The sequence below is a fragment of the Trachinotus anak genome, unplaced genomic scaffold (assembly GCF_046630095.1).
Source record: "Trachinotus anak isolate AG129_WGS33_773 ecotype Australia unplaced genomic scaffold, CSIRO_AGI_Tana_v1 ptg000005l, whole genome shotgun sequence".
Lineage (NCBI taxonomy): Eukaryota > Metazoa > Chordata > Actinopteri > Carangiformes > Carangidae > Trachinotus > Trachinotus anak.
The window spans coordinates 14,707,621-14,723,887 of NW_027273856.1; the positions used below are offsets into that span (position 1 = coordinate 14,707,621).

General features: G+C 39.9%; 2 long non-coding RNA genes across 3 annotated transcripts; one reads left to right on the plus strand and one right to left on the minus strand.

The window, feature by feature from the left end:
• Positions 1 to 206: 206 nt before the first annotated feature.
• On the minus strand, positions 207 to 10,688 carry LOC139621704 (uncharacterized). Of its 2 annotated transcripts, XR_011691059.1 has the most exons (4): positions 10,157 to 10,688; positions 9,649 to 9,840; positions 9,326 to 9,440; positions 207 to 8,611 (listed from the first exon to the last, which is right to left on the minus strand). It is a non-coding gene; the product is annotated as an uncharacterized lncRNA (long non-coding RNA). The 2 variants fall into 2 exon arrangements; XR_011691058.1 differs by having other exon boundaries at positions 9,649 to 10,688.
• Positions 10,626 to 14,200, plus strand: LOC139621705 (uncharacterized). The gene is made up of 2 exons (XR_011691060.1): positions 10,626 to 10,758; positions 10,809 to 14,200. It is a non-coding gene; the product is annotated as an uncharacterized lncRNA (long non-coding RNA).
• The last annotated feature ends 2,067 nt before the right edge of the window (positions 14,201 to 16,267 follow it).

Below are 16,267 nucleotides of genomic sequence, written 5' to 3' on the forward strand. Positions count from 1 at the left end.
CCCTCGACATCACAAAGCTTCATAGTGAGTTTCAGCTCATTGTTTAGCTGCCCTCAACTTTGTTAAGGGCTGCTCCGGTTCACTTGTAGCTCTCTCATAGTATGATTCTCATCTGGTTTCAGTTAAAAAAAAAGCCACTGTTCGTTACCTTCTCAGCACCAAGAAGCAGACAGACACAGAGAGTCACTGGTGAACATGGTGGAGCTTTAAGCAGCTTAAGAGTCCAGTATTTTCAAATGAAAGACAATGTTGCTCTGTAACTGCTGGATGTGGAAATAAGCAGCTGTTTGCAAACAAGTTCAACATAACATGATTCAATGTCGTGTTCATTCATACGCACTGAGAAAATGCACTGATGTAAACAAGCCAACAGTTTCTCTAGACAGTTTTACCAAAATGTCATCGACAAATGTTCATTTACATTTGATAGTTTTTTTTTTTTTTTCTTTTACATTCCATAAATAACCAAAAGACAAAGACACAGACACAGATCAACAGAGCATACTTAACACACTAAACAAACCAAATAATAAACACAAAGACATAACACTACAATATCAATATGGCTTTCCAAACTAAATAAGATATTAACACATAAAATAAATAGAGACCAAAACAAAGGCAAAATAATTCAGATTCTGCATTACATTATTTTTTTTAGCATGATGCATTTACCAGCCTTCTACTTCAATAAACCTTTCCCTTTTTTCTAAATGTTTTTAAAACCGTCATTTTTCTCGGCAATATATCCTTCCAGAATGAAGAGACATTTAGTAGACACTTTAAACTGATTGATTTTCAAAGAATTCACATCAGCAGCACTGAAAATAAATCTCTAAAAAAAATAATCCCATTAATGATATAACTATTTTTTTCTGTAACATCGTCTAATGTCAGTGAGACATTAAAATCCAATTGAAAGCACAGATTCATTACGTTGCACATCTTTTTAATTTCCCTGCAAAAGACTGACACAACAGGACAATACCAGAGAAGATCTGCTGGCTCAGATTCTGTACAACAAGAACAAAACTCATCTTACTCAATGACATTGCATAGTCTGGATAATAATTATACCCTCTTCTAAATATTGATTTCTAACCTGAGGGTTTACATACAATCTGTCTGGGCATCTTCTTGCCCCATTGCCATTCTTGCCCTGTTGCATTTCTCTTCAATGATGTCCAGGGGAAATTTTTAACTGAGGTAAACCCTAGAATATCTAGAGGTGGAACAATATGTTGCCAATGTGCACGCCCACTACATGGAATTTTTTACATGCATTAATATTATACCAATCATAGGCTAAAGTATAAATTAACAGGCTACACACACATAACTGCTAATGGTCCCTCTACTAATTGCAGAACCTTTTTATAGTCACGTGGTCAAACATTAACAATGACAATAAATGGGATATTTTTTTTGTGAGCTCATTAACAAAAGTTAAGGCTATAAACCACCAAATAAAAAATGCATTATGCAAACACTGGATTCTGTCTTCCTCTAAATGAACTCTAAATGACTAATGTTGAATTTATCTATTATCACCCATACCTCAGTAATAATCATAATCCAGAATTTACAGATGGTGGGAGGTGGAGGGGAGGGAAGGCTTTGGGCTTGGGCGACAGAGATCTAAAAAGTAAATGGAGAGAATGTATACAGCTCTGGCAACACAAAACAAACGGAGCAGCTTTAATCTTTCATTGCTTTAGGGTAGAATTGAACTTTCACTTCACAAAAATATTTGCTTTTGCATTATGTGGCTGTATCAGGACAGAATTAGTGAACTGAAGAAACTGAAAAATTGCCTCACAGCCAGATGGAAGCCAATGAAGTGGCAGAAATCTTGGGGTGGTATCTGGGTTGGCCAATCTGTCTCCCTGTCCACCCCTTTGAAACTCATTCCCAGATTTCAAATAATGAACTTGGTAAGAATTGTTGAGTATTACTGTTATTATTACTGATAGAAATGGAAGCTTACCTAAGAAAAGTTGTAATAAAGTGGAATAAGCCTGTAGGATTCAGTACCAGTGTCACTTGGTGCTGGTAGAGACCCATTCAAAAGTTGTCAACCTCTCTCTAGAAATGCTAAAATTACAACAACTGTCCAAAAGACATACAATGCTGTCAAAGCTAATAACATAAATGAAGCTACAGCATGTGTGTCTTGGTGGCCACTTCGACAACGGCTGTTCCAGTAAGAAGATGTTAAGATTGAGAGATATAGTTTGGGATTTGTGGACCTTGGTTGACAGTCCACTCCAGTCCGCTTTTATCTGATCCAGCCATCTGCGTTCCAACCTCATCACCCATACATACAGTGGGGTCCAAAATCTGAGACCACTTTCCCAACTAGTTGAATGTAGAACATTATCAAGCATGAAGCCAAACTTGAGTCTCCAAGTCCTGCTGTCACAAACCAGTGAGTGTGTCCACTTGATAGAACTAGAGGAAAGATGCAATAAGTTCAATAAAAGCGAAATTTGATGTTGACTTTAAAACTGAGTGAACTTATTTGTAGTAGTTCAGTACAATGATCACCTGTCCTTTCCTCCATGTCTGGCTCACTTATCTTTCATAGCTTGCACAATCTACATATGGATGGGTGTTTGCATGCTTATCATTACCAATTAACTCCATGCCAAACAGAAGCAAACAGCATGGTTTATGCTGAAAGGCCATTGTATCTCTCATAAATAAAATGAACTGTTAACGCAAAACCATTAAAAACCAAAACAAATGCTGCCTTGTTGTTGACAGTTCCAGTTACAGGAATTAGTATAAATGATCTCCATAATATCTGACTGAGGTGCACTGGGTAAACAGTTTATGTTATTTTTTATGAAGAAGCCGATCCATGAAAAGCTCTTTGGATTTGAATTTGTTCTCTAAATGATACCATCCATAAATTTCGCACCAGTTCAGGAGTCGAGACAATGACTCTTAGTTTCCATCAACCCACTGGCTACTGTGTAGATGGATGTAATGGATTACCTTTTTTTTCAAAGATTACAATACCATTAGACAAAATATAAATAAAATATAGTTTTAGTATAACTTATAATTTTTTGGTCTTGTTTCTGTCCCTTTATTTAATGAAACCAAATGAGGGAAAACCATGGTGGGCTCAAAGATGTTGCATCCCATCACAGATGTTAAAACACCAGGGAATCGCAACAGGAATCGCAACAGGAATCGCTAGCATGATCATAATTGTCACTCATACTTGTTGTGTCCCAACAGACTCCATGTCATATAAACAGGATGTTTCTCGGGATGACTCTTACATGTTTTGAAATGGGACTTTTGCTTGTGATTTAGATCCAGAGGCTCCACAGGGACTTTGAAATGATTTCCTCTGAAAGCCATACTGCTATTCTCCTCATATGTGTTCAGTGTGTATGATTATGTCAAGGCGGAAGGCAAATAAGCAAATAAATGGCTGCGTTGGAAATTGATTGCATGTCGGAAGGTATAATCAATTCAAGAAGAGTTGTAGTATGTCTTTGAACTCTCTGAAGACTGGAAGCTCTCAGCTCAGATGTACAGTACTCGGAACTATGTGATGTAAGTGACTGACCACCGAGACTAATGGATATCAAGCTTCTTGTATGCTGAAACACTTGAGTTACAAACAACTGTGCTATGGGAACTCTCTAAAGGATTCACGATAATCAAAGATACACTTGTTCTGCAGGTTTAATTTAAAGCTGCGTTAATTGATTTTTAGCCACTTGGGGGTAGAGGAACAATCTGAAAACACATCTGATGTATTATCACCTAATGTAGTTGTTAGATGAGTGTAGTTGGTGAATGTGTCACGCATCCAGCAGATATGAAGCAACATTCACTTTGAGTTGTGTTCCTGGCCACCTGATGGAAAAAAATCAAAATGTTCAATCTCCTTTTAGCTCAGTTTCAGTCTCCACAACCTTTCCAACAAGTTGCTAAAGTTTTCAGTCTCTGGCTCTTGCTAGTCTGTTTCTTCCCAGTCTGCTGCTGCTGAGTTGGCTTCTGATTGCCAGTTCCATGTTCTTGGATCTTGTGCCTGGTTGGCAAATACCTCTATTCCAATGAGCAACCTCCAGGCTAAAAACTGAAGCCAACACAGAAGTGCCAACGACTGCAGTTCCTCGAATGGCCACTTGAGGCTTGCTCCAAAAGTGAGCCAATCCCCTTAGACTTACGATGCCCAACCTTACAACAGAAATAAACATGTTTACAGCCTGGAACAAAAAACTGTGACATGTCAGGGGTACGGTGGGTGAATTTTTATATAACTGACAGGTGGATGAGTGTATGCTTGCCATAAACCAGCGTGCACTGAGGTCTTGGCTCCATACATGACCCATCACATTGCCCATTTTTCAATTAGCCGAGAGTTCGGCAGAATCAGGAATGCCAAGATGGCAACAGAGGAGCAGCCCACTCTGAGCTTCAAATATGCCTTGAAAGTAGTTTTTGTAAGTCAGTCATCCAGATCTTGATACATCTCATCTTGTGCTCCATTTAGCCGTACAGGTTAGGTGCTTGCTTGTATCAACATTACGTTATTAGTGGAAATGTTCTTTGCTGCAGATGAGGTGGTCCACTCTACAGATTACTGCAAGAAACCCTGACATCTAAAGCTGGTCATCCTTCAGTTGTTATAGGTTGTGAACATTACTGTTATTAGGATAATCCCAGAAAAACAGCAAATATTAGAAAAAACATCAAAGCAGCTCCATCGTTGTTAATGCAGCTTTTTCTGCCTACATGCAGTTTGTAGGATACTTGAGTGTTGGATTTCTCTTCAGATTTAATTCATTTCTGATTTATCTTTGACAGAAAATTCCTCTAAAATGTCACTGTCTCCACATGCAGCTGCTAAAATGGTTAAAAAATATGAATTTATATTTTTCATGTCTATGACATGTTGAGATTCAGCCTAGACATACAGACTATAGTGCAGGGTGTCAGTTTTGTGTAATATTGCTGGTATGATATTGATGACTTTCAACAAGTATTTTTCTTTGTCTATTTCTGCTGCAAGATGTGCACGGCATGCATGAAATAAAGGCGAGATGCCAAACTTCTAGTTCATGCAACACAGCTGTGATGCAAAAGATGCGCAGGCAGCATGTCCACTCTAATCCTTTGACAAGGGTCCCGAAATGAAAACCAAGGCGTTCCACACACGCACATGTGACCCGTCCAGTGTGTCTCTACCTTAAGTCTTCTCCAGAGATAAAGGTTCAAAGTGTTTATGAGCAGGGAACAGGGATTAGCATCTGAATATTGATTTGTCCAGGTGGCCGTATATAATAACATATAGCTTCCCCCATTTAGTGAAGATTTTACAGATAACTTTGTTTAATACACTTGGAAAACTCCTGCCTTCAGGTGATGAAATTAATAATGCAGTGATGGCTGGATGTGTGAATATGAGCACTGAAACAAATGTTTTCAGGAGTGATGAGAGCACCTTCCTCTCTTAAAGGAGATGATCTCTGCTGGTGATGGTGCTGGTCTTTCCCTTCGCCTCTAATTGCCTCCAATCATTTTAACGTATTAATTCCACTCACGCATTGAACTGAACCACGTCCTCTTCAGTGAATATTTATAGCGCAAAGCAAAGCAGTCGACTGCCTTCTCCCTCCAGGCCAGACAATTTGGACTTCATCAATATGTATTTCCAAGGACTTCTGTAAAAGGCACTTCAAAGGAACTTCATCAGGGATTCCTTTTGTCTTTCCAGCCGCTCTCGTAACTGAGCCCACATAACCTCTCTCCTCTTTTGGTTTGACGTGTGTCAGTAAATTATTCCTCTCAGGGTTAGCGTGATCGCTCACTCAAAGAAATCTGCACTGGGAGAGAGAATGGCACTGCAGCATCCATCCAGACAGTGTTTTCATGCCAGTACAAATACGCAGTATGGTGGAAAAAAATGTGTTGGAACATCACGTTTGCCAATCAAGTTAAACACAGGCTTTTGTTACAGTAGAGCATGATTTTAGAAAATATACGATATATATATATAATAAAACCCACAACTTTTTTTCCCTTGCAGTCTCTGCTGTGTAAACAAATAATCTGCTTCTAAAAACAGTTTAATGCTGGCAGTCTTTCTTGCAACTAAATTGCACAGTTTCTTTTACAATATCATTTCATTCATTTCAGCAAAGAATTGTGACTAAGCAGGGATCGCTTTACTGTCTCTATAACTACGGTTTTTCCTCATAAATGTAGTGTTGAAGTAGCAGTTTCTCCTCTATATATGCAACGCCCTGTCAGCGTCCACATTTTCTGTTAGGTGAAAGCTTAAATTACCTTTAAATCCTGTCATAGCTCGACCATTTAAAGCAACATGCTGCTTGTATTTGTCTCTGATAACAGACACACTTTTCCTTTCATCACAATCTCTATACCATGGCATTCCAGAAATCTAATGTCATCTGGTGGGGGGGGTTTAAAGTAGCTTCACAAAACCATATGTTTCACTGTCAATGGAATTGAACAGAAGGCAGAGATGGATATTCACCAGGCCTGAATTGTACTCGGGTGACAGGTTTCTTGAGGAGAAAAACACAGCTGCCATTTTATGAACCTTTTGTTTTCGACCCCTGAGGATTTGTGGTTTCCAGATCATGCAAGTGTTGCTAATTCTGTGGGGCATTTGGATGTCTTTTGTTGCAGTCATGCCTGGCAAAGAGAGCACCGTCACAGTAAAGATGAACCTTTCCATCTGTACTCTTGTGAGATTGCAAATATAAGGTCTGCATTTTCTCTCTAGAGAATACATTTCAGTGTTTCAAATATGGAAATACACCTAAAAAAGCATTAGCTTTTAGGGATTGTTTGTTTCCATTTCTTCGTGCGGTGTCAGTTCAATAGCCTCAGGAGTACAGTTTGGCAATATGTTAAAATTTTCCAACCGGCCACCATCAGTCCAGCAAAGGGCGATTGCATTCACTGATTGCACGAATATATCGGCAATCATGGAAGAGCTAGTTGCAAAAAAAAAAAAAAAAAAAAAAAAAAATCACCTAAGTCCAGTGGCATCAGATGAAGAGGCCTCCACTTGCAGTCTCCAAATGAACAGTTGAGGATTACATGGTATTAGATGATCAGGATGCACAACCGCGCACACAGTTTTTGGTGTAGCTCTCAAATGTGATTTATGAATTGACGTTTCTTTTCTGTACCAGTCGATCGGACAGCAACCAGTAGGGGCGGCTTCGATGTCATTTAGTCACTGCTCTATTTTGTGAAAGACAGAAATCAGTGCTACAAGAATGCACATAATATGGCCCAACTCAAAGTATGGGTTCCTGTAAGCGCACACCCTGAGTTGAGCTTTACAGGTTAACTATTTAAGTTGAATTCTGAAGGAGGCAGACCCTTAAATTAGCAAAATGAAATGAGAAAAATCACCCAAAATAATTGCCAACCAAAATCTTTAATCTTATCTTTAAAATTTCTAGCCATTTTATTTCGGTTGTCTAAATTATCAAATACAGCACTTTGAGCACTTTCAAAGGTTTCTCATGAATGAGAAAAACATCCTCATTGTCTCTTATACTGACATTGAAGTGATAGATGCTTAAACACTATCTACTGACCTGTCCAAAAGATCTTTAGTGCAACTTACAGCCATTTGTACATCACTTAAAGTTGAAGCAAAATACACTTGTGCAACAAAAGTAGCTGCATAGAGAAATTGTCTGCACAACTGCAGGTGAAAGATGCCTTGAGTAGAAATACCAGATTATGGTAGATCCACATGCAGCTAGGTTGACTGCAGATACTGGTACAGACTTGACTGTATATAGAAAAGCTTACGAAGTTTCGGGAACTGGTCCTCTGTTTACATACAGGACAGTGATACATGCTGAGTTGATATGGGCCAAAGCCTTAAGCTTGCCAATGAATTACAAAATTTCAGACATTTTTCGTTTTGCAATCTTTGACACTGGTAAGTCATAGATAAATCTGAGAAAGATAAAAACTGAAGCAAGCTGAGTAGGATGAGCAACATTTACATACCTAGTAGAACTTGAACAGCTTATCCAAGGCACAGATTAGGTTGTCATCATGCTGTGGAATGGTGACCTTGTCACTTCTGGCAACAATGGCAAACTGGCATGCTTGGCTGGTCAGATGGCCATTGCCCCTGCTGGGTCTGCTGATGGGTCCTCAGGGATCTCTCATTGCTGTTACAAAGGGAGGGGGGATGCTGGTCCCATGCTTGAGAAAAGAAAAACACACAAACACTAGTTTCCTAAATTCCAAATACTGAATGTGCTTCACAAACAGTAAATCACATTTGAGGTGACAGACAAAAATCAGCAGCAGAGTTCTGGTCACACCGGTATTACATATATTTGATGCAGCCCCGATTGAGGCCTGGGGCTGAGCACAGGGCACGACAGAAACTCAATAGCTACAGGGACACGCAGGAGTGCCACTGTCATGAATGTCCTGAACAGGGTTCAGCATGCTTTGACTCTTATCCTCTGTCAGATCTAGATCTCAATTCATAATGGCTCATAATGTCTGGTCTCCACACTTTGAGGTCCTCATACTCCGTCTCCTTTGCCACAGCCATCCAAAGCTTTCCCTGCACCTGTTTCAGAACAGAAACAAAATGTAATTATATCAACAGCCAACATAAACTAAAGTACCAACATCAGGATACATAGTTTTATCAATATAAAGAAGGAATAGTTTGTTCCCTCTGGACACAACTCTTTCCGCACTCACTTGGCAAACCAAAAAGTGGGACACAACATGTGAATTATAATAATGAGAGGATTTATTTGACCATTGTGTGCAGAGAGATTTGTGCATGTACATTTGCTCTTGCTTGTCTTTACTTGACAGTTTCTGGAATTGATGAGGCCTGACACTGTGTTGCTCATCAAGAAACTTGATACTAAGCTTTAGGCTGTCTACCTCACACCAGCTGCTGCTTGGGACCTCTGAGCTCTGTAAAAACATTATTCATTATCCTGGACAGCTAGGATAAAAAAAAAAAAAGCTCAGGCGTATATGATTGTGCAACATCACTCGGTAGTCACTTTAAAATTTAATACACCTGTACAATTTAATGCAGTAGTTATGTCATAATGCCAACTACGAAGGTCATAATGTCCCATTTTTGTTTACATTTAATCGGAGCTGTCTTAACTCAATTATATTTTAATTATTAAGGTCATGGTTAGTTGTGGAGTTTTATCGGACTGCATTATATTCAGTGGAGTTTCTAATATTTTCCCCTCTATTATGTCAAATGAGTGAGCCCATGTGCAGCTAATGCTAGGTATAAGAGTGAATTTACATGACTTGATGAGCAGTGGAAGGGTCTGAGGTTGCATTGTGAGGAACGGTGAAGCACAGAGGCTTCTTGCTGTGGGTCTTGTTGAGTGCAGTCCTGGCTGTAGGTGCATCTGTCTCTATACCATATAACAACACATGAAAATAATCTACAAATGTATCAGGTGTACAAACATACCAGCTGAATATTTATATATAAAACATTTTTATATATTTATGTATAATATTGTGAATACCAGGAAATATTTAGCACATTTTGCCTCTTATTATTTAAATCATTATGCAGACAAATTCAGAAGACAGCAAATGTTGGAAAATAAGCCTTACAGTGCACAGTTAGTGTTTTCGTCGAGCTGAGTCACTGACGGACTTGTGACGGGCGGAAGCTTCTGCTGATGGTAGAACTGCTGAAGCAGCTGTGTGTACTGAAGGAACTGCACCACCTATCAGTCTCACACGGTCCTGGCTTCAACATCCCATCCTGAACTCTGTCATATCACCAAGAACACAATCCTGTGTCTGAAATGACATGTTTTTCATTACAGATGCAAAATCCATGCACAAAACACAGCCACACAGAGAAGGTACAGCCGCCGTCATTCCCCTTCTTCTTCCATAAACTGTGAAATTGATGTCAGGACAGGGTGGTGATGATCATTTCCAGCAAATATTGTGTCACAGTTTTATAAAAGATTTACTCTTTAATGAAAAGTGACTGTGCCACCAATTTTCCTGGGAGAAAAAAAAAACATATACAGTAGAAAATTCAGTCATTTTATCTTCAACCTGTAATTGACTATTGTTAGAGGAGTGCTTCACCAGATACAAGACTCACCAGTAAACCCAATATCCTCCATGTTCTCTGGAGGAAGAGCTTTCTGTTTGATTCCAGAGAAGAAATGATGACTGTATTATGCATCCCCAGCCCAGACCAGGGCAGAGTTGCAGGTGCTGTTAGGAAGCATCCTTCTGGCGTAATGCCAGGGAGAAACATAGTGGGAGAGCCTCCCAGTTTGCTGCACAATCAATCAGATGTTCTGCTGGCTGATGCATTATTAAGTTTCCAGGGTACTATGAAGCAGATGACCTTCTGTGCATCCTGCAGACCCAGCCTTTTAACTCTGCAAGTCTGTTTCAACTACAGTATAACACAAAAAAAGATTAGATCCAAAGGTTTTTTTTTTTTTTTTTTGTTTGTTTTTTTTTTACAATGATTTATAGTTTTTCATTACTCACCAACCCAAAAGGCAAAACTATTAAATTAATGTACAATGGCAGAGAACTTAAATAAGAACAAGTTCATAACAAAGCACCTCAGAGCAGTAAATGAGCCCTGAAGTGCTACACGCATTACGCATTTGATATGTAATAGCTCATACTTTTTATTCTACTTGTCATATTGTACCTGTAGTAGTAGTAGTAGTAGTAGTAGTAGTAGTAGTAGTAGTAGTGTAGTGCTACACTGTAAAAATATGAGAAAACTCAAGATTTCAAGGCAACCAGCTTTAGAAAAATTATAATTATTTAATTTAAATGTGTAATTTACTGTTACTAGAAGTCTCTCAATCAAAACAGTACCAAAAGACAGTTTGGTGACACCGTGAGGTAGCACGGGATCATGGGAGTTGCTGTGTTTACAACTATTAGTCTAGAATGGAGAAAACAGTGTAGCAGTAAGTGTCGAAATAAAAGTTAAATACACAATAAGTACTAGAGGCCAAACAGCGCCCGTCAACATGTTGACTTCCTGATCCACGAGTACTCTGTGGTTATGGGTCGGACCACAGCCATCTTCAAACTCAGCCTTCATTTTGATCTCAATTACACGCCTGTAAAGTTGTGGGACTGTGTCTTGCACAGTTGTGACACTATCATGCTGACAAAGATCTGTCGGACGGACATATAAAGTGAAAACTGTCTCTGTGGTAATTCCTGTGACGGTCAATGTCTCTGGACCACATTTTGCCTTGATGACAAACACACACACACGGACAGACTTACAAGGTGAAAACAATACTGGTAAAATAAAGACAGCAAACAGTAAGAGATCAAATTAGCAGCTAAGACAGTCCAGAGTAATGATAAAGATCGCTGGTAATGTTTACAGTTGCTAATCACAGTTCCTGAACAGCTTCTCATGACTGTCACAGAGATGCGAGGGAAGTCCCTTCAAGGCTGCAGTCTGTCGATGTACTTTGATGTCTGAAGCACAAAGGGTTGGGAGAAACATTACACCCAGATATAATTAGCACGTAGAACGCTGAGAGCAAACATGGGAACACGCAGCCCAGTGGAATCACACAAAGTTCAGACAGTTTGTGTTAAAGCTGCATTAATCTTTCTTTTTTTTAAGGCCACTTAGTTGCAGGATTCTTGACACACACTTAATATATTACAGCCTCAAAAAGCTGATATGGCTAACATGTTTGCAAACAGCTGCGTAGTTCCACATTCAGTAGACACAGAGCAACACAGTCATCCCATCAGTGTGCAACAGCCAGTGCGCAACAGCCTCACAGTGTGTTTTTTCAGCCTACCAGCAGCACAACGCGTGACAGGCCATAAATGCATTGTACAACATTTTACAGGGTGTGATTTCAATGCACTAATTCTTCTAAAAGTTGCACAAGCAGTGTGCGTGGATGCACGTGCAGTCCGCTTCTCTGTGAAGAAGGCAGCAGCGTGTCAGGAGAGCCTCTTTGCTGGTGAGGCTGAACTTGCTTCAGCCGACTACACGCTGTCAAGTAAACGGTTCAATACCTCTGATAAAGTGGCCTATTACAAATTATAGTACATTCAATGTTTGTTAATGCAAATCATACATATGCGCAATGAGCAATGCACATATTTATTTTTCAGAAAGGTAAATCAAATTCATAACTGTTCGCGTGATCTAGAAGTTCGGCATCTCACCTAATTTTCACGTGACCTGTTGATGTCATTTTGACCAGTATAGTTTCTATGTCCAGGCTGAATCGTAACATGTCATAGACATGAAAAAAAAAATTTTGTGCAGCTGCATGTGGAGTTAGTGGCTTTTTAGAGACATTTTCTGTCAAAAATGAAAAAGGAATTAATTAAAAATCCATCTCTATGTACACACACGGAGCTGCAGTAGCAGCGACGGAGCAGACACACAGCCGGCGTGAATACACACGTGTGGTCAGCAACGGCAGCTGCGACACACACACATGCAAGCCCATGAATCCAGTATGTCTCCGGCGTAACGAAAAGGTGGCTGGATGTGCGGTATGGAGACAAAATCCCTCAGCCACGTCTGTATAAAAGAAGACCGCCAACCAAAACAACTGTCTGAGTCCTTGTGTTTCTATGGAGCAGGACCTCTGTGTTCAGGTGAGTCCTCTGCAGCGCGATGCTGTATCCAGCCCTGTTCTGTTCATTTACCACACCATTTAACTTGGAATAATTATTCTGTCTATTTAACTGAACTAGACAAAGAAAAGTAAAAAATTATCTTCATGGACTCTTGACCTGATACAAGACTGTGGGAGGAGCTCAAAACTCACAGCACTTCACAACAAAAAAACATGAGTTATCAAAAGTTTCACCCTTTGTATCAAACAGAAGAATATAAGTAATCCAAGCTCACCTCATGTTCATACCTACCATTTACATACCATACCGTACACGGTATATACACGTATACACCATAAGCAACTTCATGAGAAAAAAAGGTGTAATGGCAAATATGTCCTTAATACACATACATGTAAGGGTGTGGTATTTATTGAAAGATGTCACTTTTGTAGTAATAATAAATCAAAATAAAAGTAAGTTTCGTAGGAAACCACACAACAACTACATTTTTTTCAGGGTTCAAGGGAAATGCAAGGATTCTGTGGGCTTGTAAATCAATGTCTGTAAAAACACCATTAACACAGTCTGTTTTATGGAGGGATACATTTGAATACCTATGGGCGCGCTCCACCACTATCATCAAAACACCAAATAAGGGAATCTGTTTTGGCGTTCATTAGGGCTGAACAATTAATCAAAATATTATCAAACACAGTATGGAGGCTAATATCCAAGCTGCATTTTTTTTTTTTTGATAAAGGTAAAATGTGTCACAACAGACCATGAATGAAGCGTTGTGGTGCTACGAGATGCCCAAGCCCACAAATCATATTCTCCAGATGTAAAGGAGCAAGCTTGTTTGGGTCAAGACCCAACAAAAATCTTATCATCATTTTTATTTGTTCATTTATTTATTTATTTATTTATTTTCAGAGAAAGCGAAATGACAAAAAAAAAAAATGAACAAAAAAGACCATTGCATCTGAAATCATGACTCATATCATGAATGCATATTGTGTAGCCCTAGTCTTCATTCCTCCATTAGAGTTCAGAGACTTGTAAGGTGCCAAGGTGCACCACAGCTGTTTCTGGCTGAACGTACTTGCTGCATGTCTTCATGTCAGCGTTGACCTCGTCACTCGCCTGTATACCTGCCTTTTTCACCAGTCCTTCTGTCAGATCGTCTGCTCAGTTTCCTGCTTGTGTTCCTGCTACCAATGTGCATTTTTCCTGTTGCCCCTGCCTGCCAGCTTGTCATCTCTGGTCCATGTAATCTTATTTTCACTATTAAGAGTATCTTCACTGAATCTGAATGGCCTGGAGTCCTCTCTGCCTGTGCTGCTTCCATCAGCCGTGACACCGGGGCAAAGCTTTATTCTTGCAAGTCATTGTGTTTGATTGTTGTATTATAAAGGTAATAGGTTGGGTTCAACATGGGAGCAACAGAGGCCATTTGACTAATGACATGTGATGACTGCAGCCCCAGGCAGCTAACAGACATCTGTCTGAGGAGATGAAAGATGATAAGTGTGGAGGCAGCTTTTTTTTTCTTTTTTTTTTTCTCAGCACTTCATATGAAATATCACACACTTCTGCTTTCATCACCACATTATTTTAAGGCAAACAAAGCAGCACAAGACAGATGTACCGGTTTGGCAGCATAATAACCAGAGCAGTGGAAAAATGTTACAATGTTGGGTAATGAATGGTTACATCTGACTTCAGTTGTATTTGCTGTAATAATAATAATAATAATAATAATAATAATAATAACAGTTTGACTTATTGCTTTGTTTTTTGGCAAGTTGAAATCTTAAAATGTTTAATATTTTACCTGTATGGATGATTTATGCGTATTAAATGCCCCTTCTGACAAAAACATTTTTTGCAGCATAACCTGATAAAAGGACCACAAAAAGTCATCCTTATTCAGTCAACAGCCTGCTTTTACTTTGTTCAACAGAGCAGTACAAAAAACTCCCAAGGATCAAATCCTTCATCCAACAAGACAGCCTGATTATTACACTATTGCATGCTTCAAACAAGACACACACATTTTAAATTGCACAACTGCCATCTAAAGCCTGACCTTTCTTGCTTTCCTTCATGCAAAGTCATCTAATACAGATACTGTGCAGAGGTAGAAGCGCGTTATTTGATAGATTGCCCTGCTCCCCTGCTCCAGTGGGGAGGCCTGTGGTCAAACCCCCCACCACCTCTACCTCTACATCAACCACCACCTCTGAGAGTGAGAAAGAAGACCTTCTCAGTATCAGAAGCCTGCACAAACTAGAGAGAGCGCCTACCATGACCCACACAGTGACATGACGTCATAGACATGATGTGTAAGTGAACAATACAAAAAACGCACAAATGTAACTTTTGAGACTTTGAGCCGCTCCTCTGATTGGCTGTCTGTTTTGAGAGTGATCGAATGAAAATACAGTAGATTTCAGGTAAACACTCAAAGAACCCAAATCCTGCAAGGTTGTATGGTGGGTCCAGGTGGGCGGGGCTTGGGGCATGACTGCTTTGTTGTGACATCACAAAGTTCCAGAAGTCCTGACAGCTCGTTTTAAGGCTCAGTTTCTGAATACAGGCTGTGTGCATTTCTCTGTGGACTGAGGCTTTGATACTTTCACAGTATTAATATAGAACCTAGACCTGCTTTATAATCAAAAAACACATGGACATTTCAATTTGTAGAATATGTGATCTTTAAAGATCCCTAATAATGAGAAAAATTTTAACAATTTTACCAAAAAGTATGTTTTACAAAATGCTATTGCACATTAAGTGAAGGAATGGCTTAAAAAATCACTAAGCCTTTGAAAATACAGTATTTTTTCCTTTTATCATTTACCCATTCAAGGTGATGGAAAGCATACAGGCGGCCATTGTATTTTAGAACTAACTTGAAGACGGATTACGCCGCCACTCTTATCAGTTCCAAAAGCCAAAGCATTCTTGATGTCAGAGCAAGTTTGACAAATGAGTGCAAGGCGCCGTCTTACCGCCTGTTTGTCATCACGACTGTGACAAGGACGGCACCAATCTGAATAGTGGCAATCTGCTTTCCCTTTGCCTCTCTCCCTGTGATAGGAGGCGCTCGCCCACATGGCACGTTCACACTTTCCGCATCTGTAAATTTTCACAGTTTTCACTTGACAACCGCAGTCGTGAACACATGGATGAAAAAAAACTTTTCTCCTGCACAGTCGCATGTATCAGAGGCAGGGAGTGCAAGGTGAAGCTTTGCTTGACAGAGAGCTGCGATTCTCCACCCTGCGGGAGCCATTGTGTGGGACCCAACTGCTGGTACCGCCAGAGAGAGAGAGAGAGAGAGAGAGAGAGAGAGAGAGAGAGAGAGAGAGAGAGAGAGAGAGAGAGAGAGATTCCTGTGATGGTACTGTGGCCCTGAAGTGGGTCATTGAAAATAACATGCACAGATGTTCATGTGGCTGTCGCAGGAAACCAATATAATAGGCTGCCATCAATGAAGCTGTCGCACCACACATTCCTCACCAATTTCTCCCTGCCAGATGATGCCAGACCGCCCCCCCCCCCCCCCCCAGTGAACAGAGAGGCCTCCCAGAAGCTCTATTACTCTTTCAGCTTCTCTCAAGAA